Source organism: Phasianus colchicus, chromosome 13 (assembly GCF_987193195.1).
Source record: "Phasianus colchicus chromosome 13, bPhaCol1.hap1.1, whole genome shotgun sequence".
Lineage (NCBI taxonomy): Eukaryota > Metazoa > Chordata > Aves > Galliformes > Phasianidae > Phasianus > Phasianus colchicus.
Window position 1 is genome coordinate 19,734,305 of NC_143448.1, and position 26,940 is coordinate 19,761,244.

Below are 26,940 nucleotides of genomic sequence, written 5' to 3' on the forward strand. Positions count from 1 at the left end.
CTGTTTGCAGGTGGCAGTGGGCTGGAATTAGGCTTTTGGAGTGGTTTGAATTTATTTTTTCCTTGTCCTCCATCCCATGTGGGCAACTTCCAGCACCACACAGCAGGAGCAGAGGAGGAGTGTGGAATGTATACACCAGGTGGGGAGGGCCCCATGAGCAGCAGTGTGAGGGGACAGCAGCACAGCGTGCAGTGGAAGATAACGCACGTGAATGGCAGCTGTTAGGGCTGAGCTGTGAAACACCATTTTGTTCATTTAATTCCAGTGAGGTGGCTCTTTATCCCTGGAACTGTGACAAGTTGTAGGCTAGGGTGGCACAGCACCACTGCACAGGCACATCTGTATCTGTGGTATGTATGCACGCGCTCTGTGCAGCACGAGGGGCTCTGCACGAGGCAGTGCTGTAGGAGCAGCACGAGGGGCTCTGATTGGTGCGGCTCCATCACCCACAGCTCCCTCATGACGGGGGAATGGCAGTGCCAGCTCACCCTGTGCCTGCAGTGTGTGCGTGGGCTCCCCTCCGGCGCCATGCAGGAAGGCAGTCACCCTCCACGGGCTGCGGGGATCACCTCTGCGTTGTACATAAAATCACAGCAAACAAGCCTCCGGTAGCACAGGACACTTCATAATTGATTTATGCAAGGACTCTGAAAGTTCTATTACCTTTTGTTTAGCTCAGGGGGCCTGACTCTGTGCAATCCATTGCTGAAACTAATTACAAGATATAATTAAACTGTGACACGAAGATATTATACCGTTAGTTTACTAATGACACCGCGAAGCTGTACCACCAGCACAGGACAGTGATTATGCTTCATTCATTATTTATCCGTTTGCTAAATGAGACGCTGACATTTTCAAAAATTACTTTGAGGTTTCTTAATTGTCGGCAGCAGGATGGCCAAGAAGGAGCTCTCCTTCCTCTTAGTTACTTATCCAAACCTCAGATGTATTATTAGCAGAAAATAAATAATAACGGGAGTGCAGCACCCAGCTCGCTGCCCATGGCCCCCCTGGGTGGGGTCACGGCGTGGCAGCAGGGCTGGGGGTGCTGGGGGCTTTGTGCCCTGCACTGTGACCTGGGAGCTCCGTGCAGGAGTGCTGCTGGGTTTGGGGGCTCCGTGCCGCTGGGGAGACTGCCTTCCAGATGTACAGTGGGGTTTCAGTCGTGGCCAGGTTTTACCCTTGGTACCTGCTTTTAGGGTAAGTGCTTTAGGCTCTTGTTTTGAACACAGAACTCGGAGCAGGAAGCTGTTTGGTTTGGTGCCTTTCTGATTTTAGTCAAAACTGGAGGCTTCTGCATATCCTGTGACTTGGGGCCCTTTGCTATAGGCAGCATTGTTCTCCTAAAGCTTGGCATTGAAGCTGCTGAAGCAAATAGCCAGTGATGAAATGGCAACAAAAAAATGATTATGCAGCAAACGCCAAACTTGAACTTCTCTGATTTCTGTGTATTCAGCCCGATCTGGGCCCCGCGTGCTTCAGGAAGGAACAGGCGATGCTGGTGAGTCGCCTCAGCCTTCTACAGGCACGTCTCTGTGACAGCTTTCTGGACTGAAAGAGCCGTGTGAACAGCAGTACCGCGGCTGGCAGGGGTGGAGCCGGGTGCTCACAGCTGGGCAGTGTGGAGGAGGTGGGCTGGGTGCTGCGGGTCAGGGTTGCCAGGCCCTGTGCTGGGGGCTGAGACCTGCAGGAAGTGTCTTCGCCGTCCGTTCTCTTGTTTGCAACGCATCTCTGTGCAGCTACTTCGTGTATCTGTGCTACTCAACTACAGTTTCTGTAGAAGTTCTGTTGATCACATTCTCCAAATTCTGGATTTACACTTCCTGCCCTGCGCCTCCACACACCCCATCTGAGAATGAGGGGAGCAGCACCTTGCGCATAGGGCAGTGCTGGCAGTGCAGCTCTTCTCTTTGTTGGGGCTGGAATCAGAGTGCAGTTCAAAAAGGAATGAGTTCGAAGGAAAATTGTTTCCCACAACCTTATTTACCCAATAACTGGTAAATGTTTAACAGTCTCTAAGTGGGCTTCAGAGAAACCCTGAGATTGCAGTTGTGTAAGGAAGATGGTGAGAAAGAGATTAGAAGATGTGAGATGAGTGCCTGGTATGCCAAAAAGGAATGGGGAGGTGTGGAGCTGCAGATTGTACTGAAGTGATCGTTGCTTGGAGGCCGTTTCCCTCCCAGATCCTGGTGGCCACTGAATGCACTCCAGCAGAGCACAGTGTGGCTTTCGGCCGCAGCACCAGGGAGTGGGGAAAGCAGTGATGGTGCAGGGGAGTGCAAACTGACCAAGACTTACGCCCAGTTTGCTGTTAGGGGAGCACAACCCCTCCTTCCAGTCTGAGATGCCAGAATACGGGATTGCTTAGGTTTAATTGATTCTGCCTGTGGGTAGCAAGATCAATGTAGTGACTTTCTGAGGTCCTTTTCTGCCCTGCTTTCTATTATTCTAATAATAGAAATTCTAATTATAGATTTCTGGGATCTGTTAGGGAGCCCAATGCAGCAATAGCTGGAGTGATGTCAGTCCAGTACCTTTTTCCCCCGGGTAAAACTTAGGAGACTCAGGAGAAATCACATCTATTTTGGTTTAGCTTTTTCTCTGAATAAAAAAAATACTGCAATTTCACTGTTGCCAGTTTTACCATTGACTGCTGTATGAAGAAACCTTACCTTGGTGTAAATGCAGGAGAGCTGTATGGTGATACCAGACATGAAAATTGTGCATCTGGGTTGAGAAGTGCCATTTGCATGTTCCTGCCACGGTCCCCGCACCAGTTCTGTGCAGCACCACTGATTTCTCCCAGGTTTTTTTCCCCTTGCAGGAATAGCATGCTGCAGCACCGTTCCAGCTCTCTTCTCCCTCTCTACCCCTATGGTGATCTGTGAGGCTCTAGATATAGGTCACCCCAGGCAATTAGGGAAGAGCTGCTGTTTTTGAAAGATATTCAGCAGGCAGGAAGCCCAGCTTCCAAACGTGTGATCAGGTGAGATGGTGTTTGGCCTCAGCCAGTGATTGACAGGGGGCCTGCGTGTGCACAGATACATTATTTAAACATGGTGAGATATAAGAGATCTTCTGCACTAATTACTTCGAAGGCTGTATTAATCACAAGACACTTTAATACTCAATCAATACTTGCATTTGTCAGTGACCTTGTAAATCTCCTCCAGTAACTCTGCTGCGTGGCAGCGGCTGTCGCTGAGCACTTGGGGGAACACGGCTCCAGGTGCTTTGTTTGGTGCTGCTGTGGCTCCAACCTCTGCCCAACACTGTGCGATGGGGGTGTCAGAAGTGTCCCTGGGGCCCCCAGGGTGGAAGTAGAGGACAGCTGCTGGGGAGGTGCCGTAGTTATATTCCGACTGTGGTGTCACCATTTCTGATGTGAATTGGGAAACTCAGGGAGGGGACATTCCAAAGGGCATCATATGGCTCTGTGCAGAGTGTCTGTGGTGGAATGGTGCTGCCTCTGGTGTCTTGTGTCATAGCTGCCACGTGTGTTGATGTGAGCGTACCAGAGAATTCGTCCTCATGTCCTTCAGATGTAAGGGGTGTGAAATGCACTTACGTCACAGTGAACGAAGAAAGTTAAATAGTGTCTTCAAATTAAGATAGGATTGTACCACAGATGGCAGCCCAGACAGTAACCTGAAGTGGAAGAGAGTCATTGTTTGGGTATGAGGCACTGAGTTGGAAGAGGGCAACACATCGAGGGACAGATGGCCTCGATGCGCCCTGGAGCCTGTGGCCCAGTTCTGCAGAGCTGCTCCCTGACAGGAGCCACTGTGCTGTGCTGGGCCACGCGGTGCTCCTTCCCAGTGCAGGGGGCAGCGTTCCCTTGGTCCCCAGCACTGCCTGCAGGGCCGCAGGGCTCTGTGCGGTGTGGCAGTGAAGGTACCAAACCCTGCTGGCCATAGTGCTGAGCCCTGCTATGCTCTGCCTTTAGTTTTCAGCAATTGAAATGAACAGTGCAGCCTTTTTGTGCCAGTGGCTATTTCTTTCTGCATTGAATTCCCTCTGGTAACTGTTACACATCCTTCCTTTCATATCTTGCCTCAACACCACATCTGCAGTGCCAAATCTGCAGGTACCTTACAGGCATTTTGTTGGGCTTTCCATGTGGCATTTTTTGTCTGCAGTAAGATTTGTTTTCACTGCAAAATCCCCTCCTGTATTGGGATCAGCAGTGCATTCCCCCATTTGTGGCACAGCGGTCAGATGGCACCGGTATCTGTGTGCCACATCTCCTGCCCTGTGTGCATCGTGCTCTTTGTGGCAGTTTTATCTTCGCGCTCCTTTGTGTAGAATCCGTGTGAAGAAATCTCATCCGTAGTGCACCCAAACTGCCTCCCAGCTCTCCGCACTGCCTGTCTGTAGCCACCCAGAGCCGTCATCCCAGAGCTGCTCAGCTGCAGGGGGAGGTTAGTGCTTTCCTCTGCTCTCAGGCCATTTTTTTCTATGCTTCTTTTTTATTATTTTATTTTATTTGTGGTCCCTGTCATTCTGCCGGGGCAAAGGGGTAAAGAGATTTGACACTAAGTGCGGGGAAATGCTGTATCTGGAATCTATCTTCCAGACGGCGAAAGAATAAAAATTCATGGCAGGACAGCCGCCGCTGACACGTTCCCAAAGACATATTGCGGGCAGCGTTATTTATTGTGGCACGGAGTTCATAGAAGTGCTACCTCTGAGCACCCGGAGAGATCCTAAAAAGCCCATCTCCCATCAGGTGGGGCAGATTTATGGCGGAGCTGGCGGAGGGGTCGCGGTGCTGGCGGAGGCGGGAGCCTGGCTGTGCTGCTGGGCGCGGCGCGATTGGGCAGCGCGGGGCGTGAGCCGTAATGCCGGCCATAAAACTGCAGTGACACACTGCCTGCATGGCAGTGCTGGAGGAGGGGACGGCCTGCTTCCTGGAGCTGCGTGGGGCAGGCGTGTGGCCCGTATTTTAGGTTAATGTGGAGAAGGAGCGGTGGGGGCGGGTAGGGACAGATTGATGGCCCCATGGGGAGCAACGCGCTCCCCGTGCTGGGATGGAACTGAGCTGCAGCACTGCTGGGGCATGGTGTGTCAGTACGTGTGGATGTCCCACCGCTGGGACATGTGAACGTGCTGCCGTGGTATGGGGTTCCACCTCGCCTTTAGCTTTAGCTGTTGGCTGTACCAGAACTGACAAGTATCAGTAGTTGTGGAAAATGAAATAATATGAGCGTTCCAGTCATAAATGAGACTGAGTTTAAGAAAGATAGGTGTAAGAGGGCATCTCACTACTTTTCTATTGTGCTGTGTGTTCAGCTGCTGTGCTGAGAAGTATCGACACCTTCTTTTCCTCCTGTGCTAACTCACTTGAGAAAAGCCAGGCAGCAAAATAGAAAGAAGTAGTGCTTGATGGAGGTGTGTGACCTGGAATTATCTGGAGGCATTTTTCGGCGCATTGTTTGAGCTTTGCACTCCTGCTCCTCTGTTGTCTCATTGCTCTTCTTTCACCTTGGGTGAAATTTGGATTGTAAGGAATTCATTTGCGTTCACAGAGTGACATTGCTAGTTGCATGGACAATTAATGCACAGATTGGCTTACAGCCAGCATGGGGCTGCTGGAACGCGGGGTGAAGACACGCTCCAAACAGTGCTCAGCCCCAGCCACAGAGTCACCGTTTGCTGAGCTGTCCAGGAAGCAAAACTCATGTTGGCTATAAGCTGCACAAAAACTTCGGAGGTTGTTCAGGAGCTCTCTCCCTCTCTCTCTGATGATGTGAATGTGTTCCTTAGGCCTCATTGCACTTCAAAGACTCTTGGAACGTTACTTCTCCTTCTGTTCCTCTGCAGTCCCTGTTTTCCATCTACGACAGTGTAATGAGAAATAAGAATATGTCTGCAGCTCCAGAAGAGCAACCACAACCGCATGGTGAGGGCAGTAGGGAGTGACAAGGCTGATACAATGCAGGAGCTCAGCTCAGCCAAGGGCAGCGAGCTTGCTGCTCAGTGGCTTGTCCTGACTGTGTATCTGCCTGAGTTTTTCCTGTGGTGTTTGTGGATGTATAAGGCAGAGGCACACGTCAGTGGCAGCACAGGATCCAGTGTCTCCCCCATTGCCGGGGTTTGTTTCTTCCTTTGGTGCCACCAGGCTTTGGCCCTGTGTCCTCTTCTCTCTGGCTCAGTGTCACAGGACTCGGCTCTCGCCTTTCCTATCTCCACGCCAGCACCTTTCCCTGCCCTTGCTGTTGTTGTCCCTTGCTGCCAGGCACTGGGCGTGCTGCTCGCTGTCTGCCTGGCCCCCTCAGGAGGACAATCTGTGCTGGCCCCAGGGCAGCTGGAGGCAGGAGGTCGGAGGCTGCTTTCCAGCTTCATAAACCCCTGGCGGTATTCGGAGTCATGATTCCCATGTTCAGCCGTCTGCGCTCTCCCTGGGATGGCTAATCCCTCCATGCAGGGCTGCGGGCGCAGTATTGATCCGTGTGTCTCTGAACCTCGGCTGTGCGTGCCACTCGTCAGACCTCTGCAGCAGCGTTCCCAGATACAGGGCTAGCGGGCGGGATGGGCGGAGGTGTGAGCTGGGGCGTGGGATCCCCGGCCGGGGGGGCTGCGGAAGGTGTAACGTGGCACCGCAGTTGCTGCTCACACTCTCATGGTTAAAATGTAGGTTGCTCCAAAAGTAACGCCTCCTGTTTTTTTACGTGGATGTTATGACAGATACAAAGGAGACAGTAGTGCTATTTGATAGAGCAAATTATCAGCTACAGTGTTTTTTGACATCATCACCTTTGTTAGCTGCACATTTTTACCAGTGATGAATGAGAGCTTGCTTGTAACATTCTGTACCAGTGGAGGCAATTTCTGTTTCACAGCTGCTAAGATGGCGTACTTGCCAAGAATGTGTTGCCTGTGCAGTCTGACATTGACTGTGCTGACACCCACTCTTTGGTCTCCGTAAGTGTTCACAAGCAAGTAAATGTCATTAGATGCTGTGTTTTTGCATGGAGGAATTCAGTGACACGTTTGTTTCATATGCTCTTCCCCATCAGGTGCCATTATGTCAGACCACCTCTCTGCTGCCATCTGTCACATGGCACCAAAACGTAGCGGTGTATTGGCAGGGAGGTTCAGCCTGTGCTGCCAGACCATCAGCATTCACCTCTAATGTTGTGGGCCAGTACCACAGGACAGGAGGCATTACTTTTGGAGCAGCCGCGTACTCGTTGAGCTGTGCAGCAATGTGTGTGGGTAAGGGATGTGCTGCTGCTGTCAGGCACTGCAGGGCTCGGGCCACGCACAGTGTGTCTGGCATGGCTGCAGGGCCCCTTCCTGCACAGAGCCCAGGACGCAAGGCAGGCCCTGGGACAGAGGCTTAGAGCTTGGACGAGAGGGCGGAAAGAGGCAAAAGGAAGGACTTAGCATATTTTTAATTAAAATAACAAGCTGGGACCTGTCACTACATAGATTCCTTTGTATTCTGAGTTCCTTTCCCTCTTTTCATCTCTGACTTTTTAGATTAGGCAGTCTTGGAGTAGGGATCACGTTTTCTTCTGATCTGGAAGAGGCCTGGCATACTTTGAGGGCCAGCATTGTCCACGCAGTAATGAGAGAAAGCAGAAGTGTGGTTGTGCTGCTGTCTTACTGCTACCTGCTATCGCTGTGAGACATTTGGTACTTAAAATAGTTGTGCTTAGCATGTCCGTAATGCTGAGGGTTGTTCACAGATCAATTCTCCTGCCGCTTCCAGGGTGGGTGTTGGTGTGTCTGCTTTGTATGTTGTTGGTGAACCAGGAACGGAGGCACAGAAACACCACTTCTTTGCCCAAAGAGATGGAAGGAATTGGCGATAGCTGCTGGGTTATGGCATTCTGTGTGGCACAGAGCTCACCGTTGCTGCATGTCCTGCAGCCGTGGGTTCAGAAGGACGGCTGTGTTTTGTGTTAGTTGAGGAATTAGTTCATTCAGTGGGTAGTGTTGGATGTTGCTCTGTTACGTGTGCCGACTTGGCTGAGGTGAACCCATCAGTCAAAGCGGTGGTGATTGTATCACATGATTGGAAATTTGTTCTAACAGTGGCACAGCCCAGCAGAACAGATTTCATAAGTGCAGCTTGATTCTCCATCCATGTAATTTAGCATAAAACCTAGAAAAGAAGCAAAGCAAACTGAAGTAATTGCAAAATACAAATTTTAATAGAGCTAATGCTCTGGAGGATCTGTGTCAGGGGAGCAGGGTTTGGGTTTGTTTGTACAGATGGGACTGAATGGCACTCGAGCTGCTGCAGGGCTGCTCCCCGCTCCGGCTGTGCTGCGGTGTGCTCTGCAGCTCCCAGGGCAGGGGAAGGGCACACAGACCTTTCCCTTTACTTCAGGCTTTTCCTGTTTGTTACATGCATCCAAGAGGTAACTCCTGCATTGTTCTGGAAGCCGTATGTACCATGGTGAGTTCCCTGCCTTGATCCCACTTCCTCTTCTGCCATTAAGAACAGATTTCCCAACCCCCCCCCAGCTTTTCGGAGGGTAGCAGGCATTTCTCCAGCTTGGCAGCTGCCTGTCAGGTAGGTGACCAGCCTGCCTAAGTTATAAAGAGCACCACTGCCTTCTGACCCACCTACATTAATGAGGAGATGCTGCTAATTTTAAACATGCTCCATGCTGACCCTGAGGAGGAGGTGGGAGGCTGCCAAGGGCTCCACGTCTGATCACGTTAAATATAATATACAGTAAAACCAGCCCAAAAATGAGCTGTGTCTCTGCAGGGCCCTCCTCCTTCATTTCTGCTGGGTCAGATTGAGCCTTATCTCTGTGAGACTCTATGTCAGATGCCTTGTCTCTTCACGTGCCTCATCTCGGCCTTGAGATTTTACCATTTCCCCAATTCGGTGAGATGGGAATACAAGTGGCAGCTGATAGAAGGAGCTCCAGTGCCTGGCCAGAAGGATGCGACCAGTCCGTGGTTTCCCACGTTGTTTTTTTTCCTTTAAACTACTTGAGAGTGCTCACAAATTCGTTAATCCATTCTTGTGTTCCCTGGATATAATTTGCAGTTCTTTGATGCTCGGCTGTGTACCGCACGTCTGAGCACCGCTGTCTGATCACAGCGCTGTTCCGCACTACGTTCTATAGCAGATGGCCTTTACAGGCTGTCCTGCACTTTCCTTTCAAGATCTGAAGCTTTCAGATATTAATAGCTTTGCCACTAAATATCGTCATACCTCCAATTAGAGATTATTGTTCTTTTTTAAGATTTCTCCACTACTAACAATGCTGGTGTCACTTTTAATTGTCACATCTGCTCCAGCTACATGAGAACAGCTCCGGCCATGTGCACGGGTCGGGGGCAGCCGCTCCTCCGCCAGGCTGACCCCAGCCATGCTCTGGTGGGGACACGGCCTGAGCCGCACTGCTGCTGTGAGATGGAGGCGGGGGCCCGGCCCCCAGCAGCCGTCCCCATTAGCAGAGGTGTGAGGGGCCGCAGCCCTCCAGCACCGCCCGGATTCGCGCTCTTTGATGGCACGCTCACAGCCATCTCACTGTCACTCTGATCTTCATTACCTGTGTGGCCCTTTAAATATCCCATTTCAAATGGGAATGAGAAAGTGATCTGGTGGAGCCCTTCCCATCTTTCGGATCTGTGCTCTTATTAAGGCTTCCCTCACCCGTATCCATCACTTTCTTCCTTTCTGAAGGAGTCAGCTTGATTCAGTACTTTTGGGACTCGGTGACATTAACGTATCTGTTTTATGTAACACGGGGTCATTATTAACAGAATCCTAGATCATAAAAAAGGTATAACAAGAGAGAAGGAGGGTTTTTCCCCTTGAAGATAATAGCAGTCACGCAGAAGAAGAGGAGGGCAGGGGTCAGCGAGCTGCTGCCTGATTGGGCGCTCGCGCTCCGCATTGACATTTCTGCAGTTTCATCAGAAAGTCTAAATAATCCATGTGAAAACGCCGGGTTATTTACAGAAGATATATATGCACTGCATGAGCTTGCGAGATACTGAAGACATAATCTTTGCTCTTGGTGCCTGCTTTTGTACGGCAGTACCCCTGCTGCTGCTGTTGATGTAAAGATGCATACGGTCTGCGAGCCAGTGCGTGGCTGTGGGGAGCTGGGAGGGTGGGAACCATACGGGAATTTGGGAGTAGTGAAATGAGAGCTCTGTGGGACTTTGGCGGGGGAGGGAGGCAGGAGGGCAGTGCTCTGGGGATGGGGAGGTGGTGTCTCCCCCCAGGCTGGGCACTGCAGAGCCATGGGGCTCAGTACACCGCCGGGGAGGGGCTGGGGCTGTGGGGGCTCCTGCCCAGGGCCTGGCACTGGGGAGCATTTCTGGTTGGCTTTTTTTTTTTTTTTTTGTGCATCTTCCATTTTTGAAGGTTCTTTATTTGCAGGTAGCTGCAATGTCTGTTGTGCTCTTCTGATTTTTATTTTAATTTTTTTGCGTTTGTTAGAGATGTGGTTTTCTTCTATATAAATTGCCATGTTTGTGGAGGGGAGGGTCTGGGATATTTTCTCCGCAGGATGTGCCAAAGAATCACTGTCCTTTGAAGCACATAAAGGGGGCAGCCGTCACGCAGTGCGCAGCACTCCCACTGCTTCCCTGTGGTGTTGGGCAGCTGGGTCAGCACTGAGACATCAGCCCTGGGCTCTGCCCTCAGTGCTGGGGGCAGAAAGGCACCGCGTGGTCGTGAGCTGAGCTCCCCAGCGTTGGCTCTGACGCACAGACTGATCAGTACAACTGATGGGGTTCCTACTTTTGTTTGGATCCCGGTTTTTAACATGTAATTCTTTTCAGCACAACTGTGAGAATTAGAAACATTTTGTAAAGGGAAGGCTGAGCTTCGTGCGTTACTGGGTGAGTCCAGAAGCAGCAGTGTCAGGGAACCCACCTCACTGCATCAGATTAAAGCTCTGCTAAAATTGTCGTGTTTGCAAACCAAACTTGAGTCCTCGAGGTACGTGCTTAGCTGAGTTTGCAGAAGAATAAGTCAGTTCTCTGAAGCAAAACACATTCAGAGCCGTTTGACGTTTTAACTCAAAACCCTTCTTTCAATTTGCGTTGAGATTAAACTTGGCCACAAGGTCATAGCCTCGGGGGGGAATTTTGGAACAATTTTCAAAGCGGTTAATTTGGACATTTTTCAACTATCTAAACGCAAATACAAATGAATAAATAATTTATGTATTGCTTTGACTGAAAAATATTTTCATGTAAGAACACACAAACTGTCCCACAATTAGCATGGCCTGTCTTCAGAGCAGCTGGCTGCTTGGAAAAACAAGTTGTGGAGCTGGGAAAGGGGCCACTGGCACTCCATCCTTCCTAGTTGTGTTTATCTTCATATCTGTTGCTTTGACTGGGCTGTTGGAGGGCAAGTGGGACTGTGACATTAAGATAATACGCACTTGAGAAAAGATTATGGAACATGTTACAGAGTTACTTAAAAGTCGTTATTTTACCGTAGGAAAGCTAAATGATATGTTTAGATAAGACTTTAATTCTTGAAGAATTGCAAACTGTGTGGCCAGACCTATCAGTGGTCCAAAGTGACAAAATTATGTTAGCTCTGGAGGATGTGTGTGGGTTGATACCAGGAGAGGCTTTGGCAAAACTTGCACAGTGGTACAGCTGTGCTGACTGTTAGTGCTGCACTGCAGAAAGCTCCTGCAGGGCAGGGCTTCCATCAGTGGTGCACCTGAGCTTGGGCAGGCATTCACACAGCTGTCCTGAAGCACCGATGGCCGTTAACCTCTGTTCCACAGGAGGACAGTTCTCCCCATGGGTGGGAGCTGCACTGCCTCTGGGGGTACCTGATCTCATAGAGACCTGAGAAATACCTGCAGATGTTTCAGAAAAACAGTTTTAAGCAGCTGGTAAAACTACAGTAAATTGACAGTTGTACAAAGCATTTTTCGAAATTAGGAAAAAATGCTTTTTTCTGTTGCTTTTTTTTTTTTCTTCTTTTTCTTGAAAATCAGCCTGAAATTATATAATTTATTGCATCAAGCAAAATAGTCTAATCAGACCAAATGTCTTTTAGTTTAGTTTCAGGAATAAGAGTACTTCAGTTGAGTACAGGGCAGTTCTTCAGGGCCAGCTTTGCGGTCAGCTGCCAGCCCACAATCATCAGCCGTGTCCCATCTGTGCACCCAGAGCCCTGGGGCGGTGGGGTTGGTGGGACGCTGTGCAGGGCTGTGTGTGGCTGCACAGTGCAGCCCAGTGCGTCCCCATCCCGACTGCACCACCCCGGCTGGTTCTGTGCTTGGTGCTGGGCTCCTTTTCCTTCAGCTATTAGTGGCCGCAGTGAGGCTGCTGGTCCTTTCAATTACACTGTAGTGAATCCCTTAATCTCTTTAAGTAGCTACCCTAGTCTCAGCTCATCATGCTCTTTACCTCATATAGCATCTATATCCCAATCCTAATCTGGAGCTGATAGTCACTAGTAATGGTTTGGTATTTTCCTCCCACCTTTGTTCTACCTGGGTTTTTGTGTACCTAAGGAAACAAGAAAGAAGCGCTGGGCTGGGCTGAGTGGGAGCAGGTAACCTGCAGCTGGGGGGGTGCAGGTGTACAGCAGCAGTGCTGGCATCCAAACAAGGCTATTGAGGCTCTGAAGTGGAGGAAAAACATTTTTTCATGCATTTTCATTGATTTTCAATATTGTACAAAACCTAGTCTTGTAAAGCAATAACACGGGAAAGATACAATCATTGAAAAACAATTACAGATCAAATGCCCACTGTCAGCTGCACACCCAGCCCACCCCCTGGGCCAGGCCCCGTTGGCTGGGCACAGTAAGAGCTGCAAACTGGAATTAGAAATCAGAGAACTGCAATATGGTTTGTGTTGGAAGGGACCTTAAAGCCCACACACCACTCATCCTTACCCTATGCCTTCTTCCACTAGGGTTCAGCCCCTTCAGGCACTGACGGGCCGCAGCGAGGCCTCCCAGAGCTTCTCTCCAGACTGAGCACCCGCAGCTCTCAGCCTTGTCATAATTAGGTGTAATAATTAGATGTCCTGTTGAGATGCACTGGTGGGTGGCTTTCCTCCAGCAGTTGCCGTCTGTCGCGGCGCGGGCAGAGCTGTGCAGTGCAGTGCACCCCTCGCCCTGGGGCACAGCCGGGGGCCACTCCCCGCTCTGTTCCTGCAGCATGCTGAGCTCCTCTCCTTTCAGCACCCTCCATTTAGTGAATTTTCCGTAATGTTTTGGTTGGGCTCCGCAGGCCAGGAGGGGTAGCGACTCACAGACGGGCCGCACGTCTGCCTGCCGCTGGGCACCGCACGGGGCCTGCCAGTGCTGGGAGCCTCGGGGCTCGCGCGGCCCGTGGCTGGCTGTGACTCTTGGCAGGGTTCGACATGCCCGTCTGCACGAATTAGCGCGGGGCACGCGGCGCTTAGCACGCTGCTAATTGCCATCAGCCGAACACAAGCAGCCCAGTGTGTGGGCACGCGGCGGGACAAAGCGTGAGCAGGCGCTGCCGGAGCCGAACCCGCACGGAGCGGGGGCTGCCCGCATTGCTGCCGGCCCCGGGCAGGTGCCCAGGCAACCGCCATCCGCCCGCTGCTCCGTGCCGCGTGGCGAGAGGCCTGGGCCTGGAGCCTGGCCCGTGTCACATCGGGGCTGGGCACGAGCTCCTGCGTGCAGCCCGAACTCAGGGCGGCAGTGGGCAGCTGCGTGTGCAGGGAGCAGCCCCGGTCCCACCGGAGCCCCTTCCTGCAAACCCACAGCTGTGTGTGTATGTGTGGGGTTGGGGGGGCCAGGGCCGCCTCCCCGTGTGCCCCTGCTGTGTCTCCCAGAGCATGCAGGAGGCCCCAGGGCCGCCCAGCACTGGCCCAGCCCCACCTGCTCGGAGCACCCCGGGCTGCTGAGGGGTTTCTGCTACTGGCATCCCGCTCCAGGGGGTGATTCCCGTAGGCAGGAAGGCTGTGCTGCCTGCCCTGCCGCCAGCCATAGAAGGGGGGGTTCTCCTATGTGTGGCAGAGCCTGCAGGGAAAGGAACGCTGCTTCTTTCATCTATCTGCCAGAGGACGGAGTGATGTATTCTCCTGTAACTAATCTGGAGGCAGCGATGGGGCTGTTCTCTCATCTCCAGCACGGTGGCAGTGACTGAGGGGATCTATCCTCCGCATACCTGCCAGAGTCTCAGTAATTAATCCTGTTATATGGCCCAAATGAGAAGTCTGAGCTTTTTCTTTCTCTGCTGTTCCTCAAAGGGTCCCCTAAGGGTTGGGGATGCTGTTCTGTGTGCAGAAAAACAGATGTGCAGGCGTAGGGCTTAACCTTCCCTCTCCCTTGACCCCAGTGATGCCAGTATTGCTGTTCCCTGACCCATCTCCTTTACTGCAGCAAGTGAAAGCTTTCCTTGGACTGGGAATCAGGTTCCTGTTTAATGAGGGCTGCGTGCCTGCATCTTATCTCCCAGTCAGTGATTTCTGGGAGTTTTTTAGGAGCTGTTCTCTGACAGTTTTAAATGTGACTTTTCTGAAAAACTGTGTGTTAGCTGCATTATCTGTGTTCCACCTCACTGTCTTCTGTTTCTGGTGTATTTATGGTATGCTGGAACAGTGCAGAATCTTCTGTTCTCTCCCTTGCTATGCTTTGTTCGTTCCCTTTTTTCCCTATCTTTTTAGCAGGAATTTTCAGGAACATTAATCCCGTGCTCCATGACAGTTTAGTTTCCTTAAGAACATTTAGTGGTAGAAAAGCTTATAGAAGATCTGCCTCCATGGTGTCCGACCAAATCCTGTCTGAGTGCAGCTCTCTGGGAGGACGTGCATCTGTGTGCAGGAGCCTCAGCTTGGGGGCTCCCCCAGAACACTGTGTGTACCCGTGTGCTGATTCAGGCACCACTGTTTCCTACTAATTTGCCCCTTCTGACAATCTGATTCTTCTGTTCTACAGTCCCAGTGCTTGGTCCTAAGACTCATTTTAAAGATTTGTCAGCTTCCAGTTCTCTGGTAAAAAGAACGAAAGAAAATTCGGCGGTTTCACATTTGAGCTGTTTTGAAACTCTTGCGGGAGGACTGTCTGCTTTTGGTGATGTGTCACTCTGGTGTGCCATCCTTCCCAACCTCCTCCATAGCGAACATCAGTGCAAAGAATTAATTTAATTTTGCTGCTGTGTCCTTATCTTTCTTAATTCCTCCCTTTGCGCCTTGATCATCCATCAGCTATGCTGGGTGACTGACAGGCTTCCTGCTTTTGTGTTTGGGAAGTTTTTATTAGCTCTTCTAACTGTAGCAATTGTTCTTCAGGATCCTTGGCTTGCCTTATCATGGTTTTGCATTTCACTTGCTAGATTTACGTCCTGTTCCGTTTTCATTGTTTGGAAACCACAAACATCCATTTTTCTGAAAGTAACTTTTATTTCCAGTATCTTCCTTCTGTCTGTGTTCTAACTTTCCATTGTATTTGTTTTTGTGCCTTGTGCATCCACTCCCCTGCTTATTACATGGAAGTAGTGCTGGGCTGCAGTGGTTAAGCAGAAAAGTGAGACTGCAGAACTTCTGCCTTTGCTGATAGACAATGTCAGTGAGGCCGTGACACTGATAAGCTTGCAGGTTGTTCACCGGCAAAGTCACCTGTGTGAAGCTGGTGCAGTCTTTTATGTGTGAAGGCAGACAGCTGGAGAATGCACTGGGAAGTGCAGCTCTGTAGCAAAATGGACCTATCATATAAATGTGCTGTATGTCAGCTTGCAGTTGCAAGAGTTGGAGCGTTTGGGAATGTTGACTGAATTTGAGCTGGCCACAAATTAAGATTATTATTTACTCTTAACTACGATCAGAGTTTTGATTCTTTTGTGTGATATTCAAAGTCTTCTGGATTCCTCATGTGCTTCATATTCTTTTGTTGGCAGGCGCTGATCTGGAGAATTTGTACCAAATATTTCCAGGCTGAGTAAGAACCATCGCTCCATCCCCACTGCTTGGTGCTGGATCTTGGTACGTTATCTTCGCATTTCCATGTTGAGGGAGGGAGATCTTCTATGACCTCATTTTCTTAAGCCTTGAAGAAGTGAGTGTTGTGTTGGTAGCCCTCCTGGAAAATGTAATGTAAATAACGTGGATTAAAAGAGATGTGATTACATGTAATACAACCATGCTGCTGTCTCAAACAGATTTTAGAGTTCTTTGTGTCTTTTATCCTCTGCCATTCTGGTAAGCAGCAATATTTGCTTGCTCTTTCTTAAATGGCTCTATTTCTTAAACAGCAGTCATTTCTTAAATGACTGTTTTTTGATAAATGCCATCTGCATGAGGTATTTCCTAGCACATGGTTTGCTGGGTGGTAGTCTTAGCTCCTCTCGTTTTCCATGTAGTGAGGCGAATGAAAAGGTGTTTTTTGAATAAGACCATTCATAATGTGCTATTTTTTTTCTAGGTGTCTTCAAGCCAATGCCTTGTCAGGTTATAGCTCTGTGTGGGCTAGTCAGTTACCTTAGGGACTCCATTGCTTAATTATTTGTCTCAGCCCTAACTCTTAGTTTTTGTCATTAGAGGACAGGCCAAATGATCAGTGTCCTTGGCATAATCTTAGCAAGAAAGTTGTCCCTTGAATTTCTGCTCTAATCAAACAGGCATAAGGAAAGATGAGAAAATAAGATTTCTGGCTTGTTTCATATTGCGTGTGGATTGCTGGAAGTAAATCATATTCCAGTGATCTGTTTCAGATCTTAAGTATCCAGTTTCCAACACTTACAGTAAATGATGTGCTGGCAGAAGAAACAGAGTTAAAAACCAGCCTTCTCCTCTGTCTAGTCTGGAAGTCTCTCTCTACTCTCCCCATTACATTTGGCAATGAAGATATACCCATTGTCCAAATGGGTCTGTGAATTACCTGATTTTAATTTATCTGTGTGTCTTGAATAATTGTAGAGTCATTCATAAAAGCTGGGATACTCTATAATACCAAAGCTGTGTTTGTGTAGTATTGATAGCAATGGGAAGGTTAATGGTAGGATTCACACAACACCTATCAATATCTTCTGTCTAGATTGAGAAATGAAAGGTATAAGTTTGGGTTTGGGTTCTTTTCTTGATTTATTTTTTTATCCCTTATGGAAGCTTCCTCTCTTGCTTTCTTCATATGTTTTTACCTGAAGTATTTTGTTTACAACATAAGTGCACGCTTCAATTTCTTGAGAATCATCAGCTTTACAAATTAAACTGAAGCCCTGGGAAATTCTGTGATGGGCAAAGACAAACACAAAGTGTGTTCTCTTTGTGTCCTTACTCAGAAGATCCCAAGTAAAGCATCTACTTTTTCCTATTTAGTCAGGAACCTTTTCAAACGTTTGTATCTTTTGTGTGTGGTGTATGATGGTCTTCAGATTTTGTAAACTGAATCCAGAGATTTGAGTGAGGAATATTAACGCTGCAAACCCACCTTCCTTGAGCTTGAATGAATGTTCTCGACTTTGATCTGAGAATGAGAAGGAAAGATTGATGAAACAGAGAAGGTACAGACAAGCGGGCTGAAGGTGAGGGATGGAAGAGAAAGATTAAAAGAGGCTGAAATGCAGAATGTTTCAAACATTTCAGGGAGATTACGCTGCGTGACTTTTTGTGCCACTTATGTGCTATCATGTCATTACTAATTTTGTTGTATTGCAAATTGTTGTATTCTTTAAAAACATCTACAAATGGAATAAATTTGGGGACCCATCTATTACAGTTTTCATTAATGACTGCGGCAGAGGAAGCAGGAAAGTGCGGAGGGACCCACAGCCCTGGCACATGGGAAGGTTGAGTTGTGAGAGGGCGAGACAGAAGGGCGGTGTATGAGTGGAGCAGACTGAGGAAAGCTGTGACCAGGCCGGGACACTTTGTGCGTGTTTGGTTTGAGTGTCTGTAAACAGAAATGGTGAGAAACAAGCCGTAAGGGATTAGGTGGGCAATTCCTCACTGCGATGGGAAAAAAGAAGCCTGTTTAGTTTATGGCAGTGGGTGTGCACACACGGTGAGCAGGTAGCTGTGCCTGTGGTGTTACTGGTGATCAGAATATTGTATCCAAGTAATTTGTAGGGCATATGTGTAGAAGTAGGACAGTTGCTGGGAGCCAGGACACGTATCCATTTTCATCTCATTCACTGTTTTTTAGCTTTACTTTTTACAAACTTTCATTCTCAAAATGTGACTGTCCTTCTCAGATGTGTTTTCAGTTTAAGTGAAACAATGCTGCATTAAGGATGATACCAATGTAGTAATTTCTGTTAGTAGGAGATATTTCTGAGCTCCAGTAACACTTAACAGTTGGGCTGGAGTTTGGGAAAGAGAAAGCATTGAGGGACAAAAAGTATTTCTAAACATCTGGGCAAGAACTGGCTTTTGTTTAGATGAATTGTAATGCTTTAAAATTGTAGAACTGGTTGGCACAGGCAGGTACAGCTTTATTTGGGCAAATGCTGAGAGATTTGAAGGCTCGCTTGCCACAAGAAAAGGCCCAAATCCTTGACCAGCTTCAGGAAAACCAGCAGTGTTGGTTCTGTGAAGACCAGGCCGTATCTGAGTTCAGTAAGCATTTGTGACCTTCACTTCTGCGTGTTGTTGTTATTTTTCTTTTTGGATCTGATAGAGCCTTGGTCTTGGAACTGAAGGCTTTGATTTCAATGTACAGTGATGAGAAGACTGCTATTGTTTATGTTGCTGCTCTATTTGTCGTTATTTGTCATAGACTTAATTATTACTATTGCATTTATCTGTTTATTGACCACCTGTTCTTCAGTGAGCGCTAAGAAGTGGAGGAGCAAGGAGCGAGGAGCACTGCCGCATTTCAGTGGACACAGGTCTTGTGGTTCGTGCCTTCTGGCATCACCTCCCGCATCCCAGGGGGCAACAGGGAGCCTGGCCTCAGAGCAGGGCTTGGCAGGAGTCCTTCTGCTTCCCAGGGCACTGCTCAGCCCAGGGCGGGCCTGTCAGGTCCCGCTCTGAGCACGCGGTGTTGCTGCTGGGCACCGCTCCCGGTGTGCTCAGAGCACTTCTTGTTGGGCATCCTGGGAAAATCAGAGCACAAACAGCATCCCCCGCCCACAGAGGGGACAGGTGCTGCCCGGCAGCGCTTCACCGCGGCTGGGCTCGTTTGGTTCGTGGCCATGGCAACCGCTGCATCCAGAGAAATTCATGCTTCCATATCAGAGGGCAAAAACGTCTGTGCTGCAGCTTTCTCTTCAAGTGAGGGAGTTCTGTTTTGCAATCAGGCAGTGAAGCACATTGTGGGTTTTACTGACGGCAAGAAGAGGGTTGGAAAATCCTTGTTTGTTTCTGGGCTTGGCATGTTTGGCCTACAGTTGGCTCTGTCATGGGGCGTGCGAGAAACATCCTTAGGGAACGTCGCAAATAAGATCCTGCTCCCCAAAGCCATATCCTGTCTATTTACTAATATTTTCTGAGGATTGTTCTTCAGTTTAAGTATGTCTTGATCTGCTGGCAGAAGACTGTAATGTGTTTTTTATGGTAGCTTTCCCTGTATTTTATTTCAATACTGAAAATAGTGTGGGAACATACTTGCGGCTCGTCATCTGGGTGATGTGCTAGCATATGACAGGTAGTTCTCATAGGATCTCCCAGAATGCTCTTTAACTGGCACAGAGGCTCTTTCGGAAACTACAGTGAAAGTCGGATTTTATTCCAGTGGCTCCAAAACTCTCTGGTCCCACAACATAAGTAGTCCAGTAGTAGGACCCATGGTAAGCAGCAAGCATTTCATCACTGTTTGCAGTTTTTACACTTAAAAGTTTAATTGTAAGGATTTGCCTGTGCGTGAGGATAAATTTTGAAGATACTTAATGGTTTCAATGTGTTTTTCTACTTGTCAATGCAGATAAAACTACATTGATGTCCCTACCATGCATAAATTATGGAGGTTTCCTTAGACAGTAGCTGATTCTCCTATTGTTTCCCTTACTGGGAGATAACAGGCATGTGGCAGGTAATGAGGGGTTTTCTTTCAACTTCTTCAACAGATAACATCTTTAAGTTGTCTGTCTTCAAAACATTCTGGCTGTGGGCTCTTGACTGATGTAAACCAGCATGACTCCACTGAAATTAGTGGAGATAGCTTGTTAGCCACACAGCCTAAGAGGCTTTGCCTGTATCATCCAGCCTACACTAAGAATATGGGAAAAATGACAACGGAGTCTGAAATACATTTTCCTTTCTCCCTGTTAACATTCCTGCTTTCCAGTAGTATGTATTGCACAGGTTTCCAGAGCTCAGGAAATTCCTGTGGCTGCAGCACGTTTTCAGTGGTGCCGGGATTGGGTTCCTACAGTTAGAGGTGAGCAACAGGGAGAGTGTCTCTGGGCCTGAATTCCTGACCTTCCAGAGCAGCGAGCAGTAAGGCTCAAGCTGACGTGTGCTCACACTACCCGGGGAGATCTGGGCTTGATCACAGACTCCTCCTTTCTGCATTCATATTCGCGTAAAAATCCTGCTGACATATGCCTTTGTGGCGTGGAACGCACCCACATATACCCTAAAAAAAAACCAAACAGACATATCATGCAGTAGAGGTTGTTTCAAAACTTCCCTTGTTTGATAGATGCTGCTAAAAAGGCCATGCTTGGGTTAAATCGCTTTATTCTCCAGAACCGTGTGACAGCTCAGCATTTGTACTGCTGTTTGTGTAACCAGTGCTGTGCCAGGGGAAGCCGTGTGAGCACCCACTGCCCCATCCCACACCCACGGCCCCACAGCACAGCCAGCCCTGCTCACAGGCGTGAGGGACGCTGGAAGGGGACTCAAAGGATTTTAGAAGTTTATGCTTACAGGCACTGAGGCTTTTTTCTAATTAAAGTTCATTAGTAGCCATAGTAGTAATTATAACATTAACAGCAGCCAGAGCAGGAACAATTAAGGCTTCTCTTCTGGCCAATTACTGGCATCTCTTTGAATCTCTGCACAGCCAACGCTGCAGCACCCTGTCACAGACCGCCGGCACGGAGCGCTCTCACGTGAGCCCTGGCGCTGGAGGGACGCTGCGTGTTTCCGGGCGTTCTGCAGCCTGCAAGGATTTTCGTCTCTTCTGGCCCCAGTGCCTCAAGACCTCACCTTTCAGCCTTAACATCGTTTAAATGTACCATTTGTTTTCATTATAGGTTTTGCATCTCTGCCTTTCGTTCTTGTTCATGGAGTCTGATTGGAAAACAAAAGGCAAATGCAGACATAGCAGGCGATCTGACAAAGGACACAGTTACAGCTCTGGCAGGCTCCACCGCACTGCACCGGTGGCAGTGAGGAGATGGCCATTTGCTGATTGCCTGGGGTTGACATGGCTTGCTTAGTATGCTAATCCAGCCTCTCGCATTTAACATTCAGATCAGGTCTGCGCAGAGCGCGGCGCCGGGAAGGGGTGGCTGCCTGGAGCCCCGACCGTGCTGCAGCGATCGCACACACACCCAAACCCAGTGGCTCTGCTGCCATGCGCTCTCTCCCTCTGGCACATCTCTTCCCTCTCTTCCCCTCCTGCCCTCCCTGGTGCACACGCATACATACCATCCAAAAAGCTTCCTGCAGATGCTGAAAATTAGGAAATGTGGAAAAGTCATGTATGATTGGCTCATTTCTCTGCCTCCTTGTCCCCAAAGATTCCCACTTTAATAGATCATGTGTTTCTGCTGCTGGAGAAGCCCAGACCGTAATTCGCCAAAATTCGGTAATAAAGCAAGACGAAGTTTAACATCCAGAGCAAAGGGATGGCATGTCTGTAGCTCGCGTACAACGTAACAGTCACCAGAAGGCTTAAAATTCCCTCTGTCCTCTCTCCCCACCCTACCTCAGCCCGAGAGAAAGAAAACGTTACAATCCATTCGTTTAGGGCAGCAATCAGATGCCCAGGTGGGAAGTAAAGCTTGCTCCTGTTATTGCAGATGATTGTTGCTTTTCCTGTGAGCCTTCGAGGCACGGAGTTGCAATCCCCCACCTGGTGCAAGTGGTTTCCAATTTCCAGAATTAAGGAAGGAATTGTTTCCAGTGTCAGTTCACATGGTAAGGTCCAGCAAATCCTGCAGCCACAAGAGAACTTCATTCCTCGAGCTGCCTTTTCTTTGTTTTTGTAATGTCACAGCAGTTCTGGAGAGGCATATGGAGAATCATTAGCTTCTGCTTGCTTTCGGAAGGCTTTGGAAGTTGCATTTTCAGAGACCAGGTCAGATGTGGCTAAAAATGATTCTCCGATACAGAAGCAGACAAAGCTGTTTAACCCCTGAATTATAGCACATCTCCATAGTTCTGCTTTCTGTTGTTTCATGCTCTAAGCAAACTGCTTTTTGCAGTTCTCCCTCCTGGTGCCAAGCACATATTCCAGCTGCAGCTCAGCAGCACGGGGAAATTCCTTCCGAGTCCCTGGCAGAGCAGTCAGCGCTTTCCGGAGCTGCAGGCATGATTGTCCTTGATTATTTTATTTCTTTGGCTCTGATCCAGGATGTTTCCTGTCATCATTTCAGTGTCTTTTCTCATAATCCCTTTTCTAAACATCATCAACAATTAACCGATTCTCTCGTATCTGCAAACACATGCACACACAGGCAGACGCGCATGCACACACACTCCACTGAGTCTCATCAGTGTCTTTTTTGCCTTTAAGTATAAGAAATTACAGCTTCTCATTAGCTGAAGAGCATGTTTTGAAAGGCTTTGTGTTTACTCACTTTGCAAGTGATGCTGGCGCTTTTAATTATTCTCCTTTTGCATATCATAAGAGAGCAGGGAGCTGCTTTAGCCAGCCCGGATGAGCCGCGTTCCCAGGAAGGCAGGAGGAAGGAATCGTTTTTTACCTCTGCTGCTGCTTTCTTCCTTTTCTGTCAGCCAGCCAAGGAATCCCCCCAATGCTCTTACGTAGCAGATACCAAAACTGTGAGTCACTTTTCGCTCCCAGAGCAATAAGTCCACCACATCTGCGTGCAGAACGGCGAGCACAAGGCTGGAAATTTCTCCAGGCTGCCAGCATGCTCCAGCATCAGTTCTCCACCGGTGACTTTGTTTTCCTGCTCTTGCTTCCTCTCCTCAGCTCCCTCATTCCCTCATTCCTCCTTCCGCCTTCCCCATTTTCTTTCTTCCTTCCTCTCCATCCGTCTCCGTGGCTGGCAGCGGTAAGCCCGGCGAGGTCTGGGTCCCTCTCGCCTTCTGTGGATTTTTTTGTGTGCAACTGCAGCAGCCTTTGGCTGCTCACTCTGCCAGGTTGGATCACCAAAGACACACGACTCGCACACAATGAATAATCAATACAGATATTGATCTGCGGAAAATGTTTGTAAATTCCTGAAAGGGGAATCGGGAGCGCGGGACAGGGAGGCTTGTGGGGGACGACAGGGTGTTCCGGGCAGCGGCTGCTGCAGAGCCGGGTCCAGAGCCCGCGTCCTGCCGCCTCCGAGGTGACGGGTGCTGGAATGCATGCGCGGGCGGGCGGGCGCGGGGGCTTCTGTATTTTCATTTCTCTACAGCTGCTTCCTCCGAAGAATCGGGAGGCGAGCAGCTGAGAGGCCCCGCCAGTGCCATGCCTTGGCTGCGGTCCAGCTCTGTTTTGTTTCCATCATCACACGCCACTTCAGAATTTGCATAAATACAAGGGTTATTTTCTGTTGCGTCTCCTGAAAGATTTAAAAAGATGGAAAAGTGTTTACGTGAGGAGGAATCGCTGTCTCTGGCCATCGTTTCTGGGATTTGCTTTCAAATTAACACGTTTGAAAGAAAGAGAGGTCGAAAGGAAAATAAGGGGCCATGAGAAGGACTTGGAGAAGGCTGAAAATGCTTAAATGTGGAAAAGCGTTAGGCTGTGTGGAGCGTTCTCTTGCAGGTGCTGTTCCATGCTGGTGCGGGTACGGAGCGGGGCTGAAGCCCTCCAGCCAGGGCCCCGCTCTGCATGTGAGGCGAGGCTGAGGTGGCGAGGGTTGGGGCCTGGGACTGCAGCCGGGGCCCAGGAGCAGCGCGGCCCCTCTGCTGCCTTCGGGCCGGCCTGCATGGCCACAGAGCCCTGCCCCTGCCAGCAGGCAGCCACAGCTCGTCCAGCATCGTCCCTCCCTCCTCGGCTTTCCTGTGGTTACAGGGAAGGGCACGTGCTGGAGGTGGCGGAGGACACAGTTGTGGGACCACTTAGTACTTGGCCCTTTCTACTGGGGAGGCTGGCGGTGCAAAGGGTGCTGCTCAGACCCTCAGGCTGCTGCCAGTGGAGCAGAGCATCCGAACAGCCCAGTGCCACCATCATGGGGCCGCCCATTGCTGACCCCTGCCATAGCCATGGCGGCGGAGCCCTGCCGTCCTTCCCTGCAGCGCCGCTGCTGTTATCAGCCTGCAGCAGCCGCCGGGAGGCCGATGGCGCTTGTTCTCTCTCCCGCTTCTGATTAGCTCCTGCAGTCCAATTAGCAGAGGCATTTATATCACAAGGGGCTAAGGTGCCCCTTCTCATCACGGTGGCTCAGAGCCGGTCATAAATTCTACCGACACTACATCTTTGCTGTGACACGGATTAATTACGGCTCTGGGCCTTTGAGAGCAGGTTTGCAGAGGACGATACGCACAAATGCAGGAGTTGAGAGCAGACCCTGCAGCTCAGCTCCACTGAGGGCCGCAGCTCTGTGCACCCCAGGTCTGAGTGAGGCAGGTGGGGCGGCTGCAAACCCTGCGCCGTGTCCATCATGAGAAACTGGTCATGATGTCTCCGTTGTATGCTGCGGAGCAGAGACTGAGCAAAGCAAGGAGGGCTGTAATAGCTTTGCAGGCCGTAGGCAGCAGCAGAGGTACTGTGTGCTGGGAGGGCACAGTCTGCAAAGGTGGATGTGTGTGCACAGGGAACGTCCCTGCTCACTGTGCCTCACCAGCACCTGCTCCACCTTTTTTGTTACTTCTGCTCCAGAAATACCACTTTTCTGGAGCTGTTGTCCCATCCTTATGGGACAATCCCTATGGATTCCCTCCAGCCCATTCCACTGCAGAGGGTGGGAGCAGCAGGAAGAGAGCATCTGGGAGAACAAAGGGAGCAGGAGCACTTTGTGTGTTCGTGTCTGCCCGCCGTTGTCTGGTTGCGTGGTTCTGTGTGGCTCTGAGCTTTGGCACCCCTCTGTTTGTTTCCCCGGCACTGTCACCTGGCTGTCCATTTGTGTATCAGCTACTTATGTAGTACTCAACGTCCATTTATAGTCTGCTCCGCTGCTGCTTTGGCCGTGTGTCTGTCACAGCCTCCTGACAGTGACACTGCACCATGCCAGACCTGATGTCTTGTTCCAGCCACACTCCAATGCACAACTCAGCTGAGCTGCCTGCCCACTGCTCCATTCTGAGCACATGCATCAGCTGGTGCCACTAAAGTTTGCCGTTTCTGTGCATTTATGCACCTTGTGAACGCACGAGTAGTTGGGATTTTAGAGAAAGCAGGATGCATATTAAACTTAGTAGCACCTCAGCTCCTTTTGGTCTGTTTCCTTGGTCGGCTGACAGATCATCAAAGATGGCTCCTGCTGGTAGAACTGTGTGGGAGTGGTTGGTTTGTTTGTCTTATTTTGTTTTTAAGTGGGAGACGATAGATATAGCCCAAATAGAGCTCTATGAATGAAATAGTTACTTTTCTAGCAAAGGGACATCCTTCCTAATTTTTCAAAACAGAAACATCTTTTTCTTTAGTATAACAGTAAATCCTGCATTCCCTGACCAATACATGTATTGTCTGTTGTCAGACCAAAGCCCTTGTTACTCAGCTGGTACCTCATACTGACGGCTGGAACCTGGCGCTGCGCAAATCCAGGCAGGTACGGGTTTGTTCCCATTCAGGAGGGGGTGGTTAGCCAGCTTACACCCCCACCAGCAGTCAGCTGAGGTCTTTTCTTGAAGAGTAACGTTTTTCTTTATGTATCATTTGTTCTTGGGGAAAAAAAAAAAAAAAAAGTTGTAATAGAAGCTTCAGACCTAAATTTTGGAATGAGGTCATTAGGCTGCAAAATCCCAGCATTCCCTCTGAGCATAAAACCAGTAAGTCCGTAGTTCTGAAATGGAGCTGAGTTTGATCCTGTTTCAGATTTCCTTGACTTTTGTCATTTCTGAATGACATTCCCAATGCGTCATCGCTTTGGTCAGCTGCTGTCGCTCCATGTTTGCCTCCTAAGGTTAGCCAGCACTTTGCATTACTCTGCTGTGCGGTTTGGCTCCTGATGTGATTTTTCTCCACATTTAACAGACCATAAAATGTTGCTGGTCTGATTTCTTTTTAGCAAAACTCTGACAAAGCCTTCTTCCTGGTTGGAGTAAATCTGCACAGTGGTCTCCGTCCAGAGTAACATTTTTGTAGGTATTTTCTTGATTAAAACTGGCTGAAAATGTGTTACTATCTTCACCCCCTCACTACATTGTCACTTAAACAAAAGATGCTCTGCATTTTTCCAGATTTGCTTAAAACAGATCAAGTGTTTGTTTTGTTCTTCTCGTCTATTTTAATATTTTTGTTTCAAGTTTACTTTTGTTGCAAGTTTTCATGTAGTTTGCCACATTGCCCTACATGTGCTTTGACTAAATGAGCAGTTTAACTGCAGGTGTTGGAAGCAGAGTGCATTGTAGCACTTTTTAACAAAAGACACTTTGATGCTTTTTTAATGGAAGGAGAAGATTTTAAAACAATACACAAATGATATCAAAGTGGAATCTTTGGAAATTCTGTTTACGAAAAATTAAACCAAAAAAAAGGGTGTCGTAGCATTGTTTGAGATGAAAGGAAATCCAAAGTGTGGAGTGAGAGCCGTCTGTCCTTCGGCCGCCCCTCCCTGCACCCATAGGGCTCCGCTGCCACCTCCGCCGCCGGCCGAGCGCAGGGCTGTGTGCACAGCAATGGCAGTGAAAGCCCCCCGCTGGGGCAGGGCTGGCTGTACTGGGGGCATGCCTCTGTTCTCCGGATGCGTTCTCTCAGGGTTCTGAGATCAGTGTAGCAGTTGAGGAGACTTTCCTTCTGCTGCTCGCTGTCCCACCTCTCTCTGTTTCCCT

The 26,940-nt window shown here is 49.3% G+C and overlaps 1 protein-coding gene across 9 annotated transcripts in view; it reads left to right on the top strand.

The window, feature by feature from the left end:
• ZFHX3 (zinc finger homeobox 3) overlaps nt 1-26,940 on the top strand; it is a 512,524-nt gene that overhangs the window by 280,627 nt on the left and 204,957 nt on the right. For 8 of the 9 annotated variants that reach the window (XM_090149525.1, XM_031615012.2, XM_090149530.1 and 5 more), the window contains one exon: nt 15,840-15,924. The exons of the other annotated variant lie outside the window; for it this stretch is intronic. The gene's annotated coding sequence lies outside the window, so the exon portion shown is untranslated. The remainder of the gene's footprint in view (nt 1-15,839; nt 15,925-26,940) is intronic. 9 annotated transcript variants of the gene reach the window in all.